Source organism: Cetorhinus maximus, chromosome 17 (assembly GCF_964194155.1).
Source record: "Cetorhinus maximus chromosome 17, sCetMax3.hap1.1, whole genome shotgun sequence".
Classification (NCBI taxonomy): Eukaryota; Metazoa; Chordata; class Chondrichthyes; order Lamniformes; family Cetorhinidae; genus Cetorhinus; species Cetorhinus maximus.
In genome coordinates, this window is record NC_135895.1 from 16,886,610 (window position 1) to 16,892,747 (window position 6,138).

General features: G+C 47.8%; 1 pseudogene; it reads right to left on the reverse strand.

The window, feature by feature from the left end:
- Positions 1 to 3,567: 3,567 nt before the first annotated feature.
- Positions 3,568 to 4,067, reverse strand: LOC144692724 (small ribosomal subunit protein uS12 pseudogene; annotated as a pseudogene).
- Positions 4,068 to 6,138: the final 2,071 nt, after the last annotated feature.

Genomic DNA, 6,138 nt, shown 5'->3' on the forward strand with positions numbered 1-6,138 from the left:
ATCACCACGTCCCAGCACACACTCACATCCTCTCACCCCACCACACAATCACCTCTCTCACTCCCACACACACTCACTATGTCACTCCCACACACACTCACTCTCTCACTCCCACACACAATCACACTATCTCACTCCCACACGCACTCACTATCCCACTCCCACACACACTCACTCTCTCACTCCCACACACACACTTAATCTCTCACTCCCACACACACTCACACTATCTCACTCCCACACACACACTCAATCTCTCACTCCCACACACACACTCACTATCCCACTCCCATACACACACTCACTCTCTCACTCCCCACACACACACTCACTAGCCCACTCCCACACACACACTCACTATCCCACTCCCACCTCACCACACACAATCACACTATCTCACTCCCACACACACTCACTATCTCACTCCCATACACACACTTACTCTCTCACTCCCACACACACTCACTATCCCACTCCCACAAATACTCACTATCTCACTCTCACACACACTCACTCACTATCCCACTCCCACACACACTCACTCACTATCCACTCCCACACACACTCACTCTCTCACTCCCACACACACACTCACTCTCTCACTCCCACACACACACTCACTATCTCACTCCCATACACACTCACTCTCTCACTCCCACACATACACTCACTATCTCACTCCCACACACACTCACTCACTATCCCACTCCCACACACACTCACTCACTATCTCACTCCCACACACCCTCACTCACTATCCCACTCCCACACACACTCACTCACTATCCCACTCCCACACACACTCACTATCTCACTCCCACACACACTCACTCACTATCCCACTCCCACACACACTCACTCACTATCCCACTCCCATACACACTCACTCTCTCACTCCCACACACACACTCACTATCTCACTCCCACACACACACTCACTATCTCACTCCCACACACACACTCACTATCCCACTCCCACACACACACTCACTATCTCACTCCCACACACACACTGACTATCCCACTCCCACACACCCACTCACTATCTCACTCCCACACACACACTCACTATCCCACTCCCATACACACACTCACTATCCCACTCCCATACACACTCACTATCCCACTCCCATACGCACACTCACTCTCTCATTCCACACACACTCACTCTCTCACTCCCACACACAATCACTCTCTCACTCCCACACACACTCACTCTCTCACTCCCATACAAACACTCACTATCCCACTCCCATACACACACTCACTATCTCACTCCCATACACACTCACTATCCCACTCCCATACACACACTCACTCTCTCATTCCACACACACTCACTCTCTCACTCCCACACACACTCACTATCCCACTCCCATACACACACTCACTCTCTCATTCCACACACACTCACTCTCTCACTCCCACACACAATCACTCTCTCACTCCCACACACAATCACTCTCTCACTCCCACACACACTCACTCTCTCACTCCCATACAAACACTCACTATCTCACTCCCATACACACTCACTCTCTCACTCCCATACACACACTCACTATCTCACTCCCATACACACTCACTATCCCACTCCCATACACACACTCACTCTCTCATTCCACACACACTCACTCTCTCACTCCCACGCACAATCACTCTCTCACTCCCACACACACTCACTCTCTCACCCCCATACAAACACTCACTATCCCACTCCCATACACACACTCACTATCTCACTCCCACACACACACACTCACTCCCTCACTCCCACACACACACTCACTCTCTCACTCCCACACACACACTCACTCTCTCACTCCCACACACACACTCACTATCTCACTCCCATACACACACTCACTCTCTCACTCCCACACACACACTCACTATCCCACTCCCATACACACACTCACTCTCTCACTCCCACACACACACTCACTCTCTCACTCCCACACACACACTCACTATCTCACTCCCTCACACACTCACTATCTCACTCCCTCACACACACACACACACTTTTTTCACTCCCACATACACACTCACTATCTCACTCCCACACACACTCACTCACTATCTCACTCCCACACACACACACACAATACCTCACTCCCACACACGCATTTTTCGCCTGTCTGTGCATTAGTAAATGAAGGCCCCTATTTGTCAAATATTTTCACATTTTCTAAAATTTAGTCACAGATTTGCTTCTGTAACTCCTTCTCTCTATTTGGGGTTTATAGTCCACTTCTGGACTATGCAAGGCAAACAAGGGATATTGAAAGCAATAGCTGTTTGAACGTCACTAACTGGGGTGCTCTGGAGTGCGGGAACACTCCTGTGGAAGCTGGAGCGCAGTCATCAGTCCAGCTGAAATCATTTTATTATCGCATCTGATTCCTCAGCTCATTAAAGTCATACTAAAGCTGCTGGGCTCCATGTTGTCACACAATTGTTCTTCCTCCTACCTGAAATCGGGAACTAAAGACACTTACCTGTTTATCAGGAAAAAAAAAACTCTCCACTGTGAAAATATTCACGTTTTCACAAGGCCAGATGAATTTCAGTAATGTGTCCACGCACTCACAATGCTGACCTCTCGTCTTTACCCCTGGGCTCCAGCTCTGCTATTAGCGAGGACCCTGAAGCAAGGAGCAGAGAGCAGCAGCGCACAAAACAGCACAATCTGGCTGATGGCAAAAAACAAATGAAGACGGTTAAGGAACTGAGGACATCACATAGCATGAGGTAACTTAGCGTCTTCCCCAAGTAGACCTGTTTCAGCACCGAGCTGCAATTGCTAAGTCGCATCTCTGTCTGCCAATCCAGCTGACCAAGAGCCTTGGAGTGTGTGCAGCCTAATAGATGCTGTGTCCTTTAGAACTCCAGTAATAAAAATCAATACAATTCCAGATGGGTTAAAACAGAAAGAGGGTGAGACAGAAAAGAAAAAAAAATGAAACGGAAAGCTAAACTGTATGGAGGCAAATGTGATCATTGAAAAAGTGCAAATGTGCTGCAGGACAGTTAAGAAACCGAGGCTTATGACCCGGGGTTTCATTGGGGAATAGTCCATTTACGCTATGATGTTTGTGCTAAAGTGACTTTGTAACATAATAGTTCCGCTCTTTTCATCCCCTGATCAAGGGTGGGCAGTGATGGAGCTGCAATCTCTCAGGATTAAACCTCTTTTTTTCCTTAATGATCCAATAATCCATGCCCACAGCAGCTTCAGCCGATCATACAGCCCACCTGACAGATCGGATAGGACATCAGTCGTTCTTTGTCCCACTCAACCTGCCTGAAAATTCACCTGCCGGAAAGCCCCGACACGACTGAGGGCTGGGGATTACCCCCCCACCCCCGAGCAGGTTTCAGGCAGCCGGCCAGTAGAATGCACCAGAGATTGAGCATCGTCTCAGTGTGAAGACCAACCTGGAGGGCCAGGCCTCACTAGTATAGGTGTAGGGCCAACGGGCTGTCGACTGAGGGCGATGATGCTGGACAGCCTGCCAACTCTAGGTTTCCAGAGTATTTTTTTTTAGCTTTGTCAAACATCTGTTTAAATGTTTTATTTTCCATCTTTGTTAATATACTGAAAAGTTTAAGATCTTGGTCTCTCCTTCTTGCCTTTGTACAGGGCCAAAAGAGATACATTGGCTACTTTCACCACCTTGAAACGGACACCAGGATTATCACCAACAGCATGGCCCTTACGACCAAAACCAGCGACTACAACTTCATCATTTTCCTCAATGAAATTCAAACAACCATCATTTGGAACAAAAGCTGTGATTTTCTTGCCGTTCTTAATAAGCTGGACTCGAACACGCTTACCGATAACAGAATTGGGCTGCTTAGCCTCAACACCAACTTTTTCCAAGACTATTCCTTTGGAATGAGAGGCACCACCAAATGGGTTGGCCTTCAGGGCTGTCCCCAAGTGGGCCTTCTTGTATTGCTTATCGTGCCATTTCTGATCTCGCCGAAGATTACGCAACTTTCTGGCTGTACGAAGACCACGGCATTTACGCATGATCACAGACTCGGCCTCTCAGCGAAAAGGTTTCCAGAGTATTGGTGGTCTTTGGGTTGAAGACAGGTAAATAATAAAGGAGGAAATCACACATCCCCCACTCCACCTCAATCACTGAAGGGAGGTAACCGAGTGGCTGATTTTGTGGAACCCGGAGAGCCACTTTTGATCCTCCAGGCACCAAAAAAAAGGAAGAGCAACTCACGTTTGGCACCCTCTTCATCCTAGCCCCGGGGAACATCGCCATGGCAGCAGCGGGATGGTAGCTCATTGCCTGCCATTTTCTGGGCACTACCCATCAGGCAGGGAGTCTGAAAATTCTCCCCAGTGTTACCTGGGTTGGTAAGGCAAGGGTCTTTCCTGCCCATACCAGTTAATAGCGCAGGATGTGGCAAAGTCCTACATTTGTCTTCAGGGGTAATAGCAATTTTCATTACCTCCATATATGACATGTAGAATGATAGCGTCATAAAATCATAGAATGGTTATAGCATGGAAGGAGAGCATTCGGCCCATTGTGTCCATGCTGGCTCTCTGCACGAACAACTCAATGCTGAATGATAGTCAGAAAAACCAATGTCAACAAGAATGTTCCTGAAGGAGTTTCCTTGTTGCTGGCAATATAGAAGAGAGCTGAGCCTGTGTGTTATTCCATTTTACTTTGAATCAAGCACACACGCACCATCTCTAAAGGCATGGGGTTGTAGAGAGCAATCGATCCTGACAATAAGTTTATTGGATTCACTGACAACACTAAATGCTTGATTTTCATCCAAGAGGCAATTAGCGGGAGTCAGGAAATGTCCTGGCTCAGTGCACCAGCTCAGTGCCAGCAAAGGTGGGGTTTTCGTTCCTGGGGTGGGCAGCGGGGTGGGGTAGGGTGCTAACAGGAGTCGGGACATCAATCCCTGGATTCAGAGACAGCCGGATAATGAAACTTGGCTGAGAACCCAGATGTCCATTAGAATGTTGAAGCCGCTGCACCCCAGGGAAAGCATTGCTTGATTGACAGGCTCTAAAATGGCTCTAAAATCTATTCTGTCAATTACACAATGTTTAGTCATGCAAGATAAAGCAGTTTCAAGTGCTTGCAGTTTGTACTATTAATACTTTAACAGGTCTGGATGATTGACGCTTTTATTGGGGTGTAGTGAACGGAGGTTTTTAAGAAAGTGGAAAGTTATGAATGGATGACTTTTTTAAAAAGTTTTTTCGGTATACCCTGTTTGTCACTATAGGGTTCATTGGTTCTATTAGAGAGTATATTGGGTGAATGGGCATGGAAGTGGCAAAGCTTGGCATGGAGGGTATGAGGGGCCATTGGGAGGCATGGAGGGTATGAGGGGTCTGGGGGTTTAGTGGAGGTACATAGGTTGGCATGGTAGTATGGGTAAGATCTTTTGAATTTACCTTGCAAAAGGTTCGATCATCCAGACTATGGTTCATGATACCTCTGAGGTGCCATGGACCATGAGTCATTTAGAAGCTGGCCCAAATCCATGAAAACTATGGAGGACTAAGGTATGCCTATCCCCACAATGGAGTTGGCCAGGTCAGGAATGCAGGGTGTGGCCTCGCAACCCCCAGCATCCCGCGCCCTTAATCCGCACTGGTGGAAATCGGAAACCCCAGGAATGGGTTCAGGAATTTGGGAATGGGGTCCCAGCTGCCATTTTCACAGCTCCATGGAGACTCCCTGACTCCATGAAAATCCTGTAAGAGGGAGTGCAGGGGATAGTGTTAGAGTCCCAAAAGATTTGCAACTGTTATGTGGCTGGAATGGCCAATGAAATTTAACACTGATGAAAGCATATTGAAAGATGGAGCAAAATTGGTCTACGAGATCTTGGGAAGACTGAAACCATTGTCTTTGGTCACCACCAAAAAGGCCAATCCGTAGACACCAGCTCCCTCCCTCTCCCTGGCCACTCTCTGAGGCTGAACCGGACTGTTCGCAACTTCAGTGTCATATGTGACATTGAGCTGAGCTTCCTACCCCAAATCTATCCTGCCATCAAAACAGCCTACTCCCACCTCCGTAACATCACCTATCTATACCCCTGCTTCAGCTCATCTGCTGTTACTTTGTTACTCCT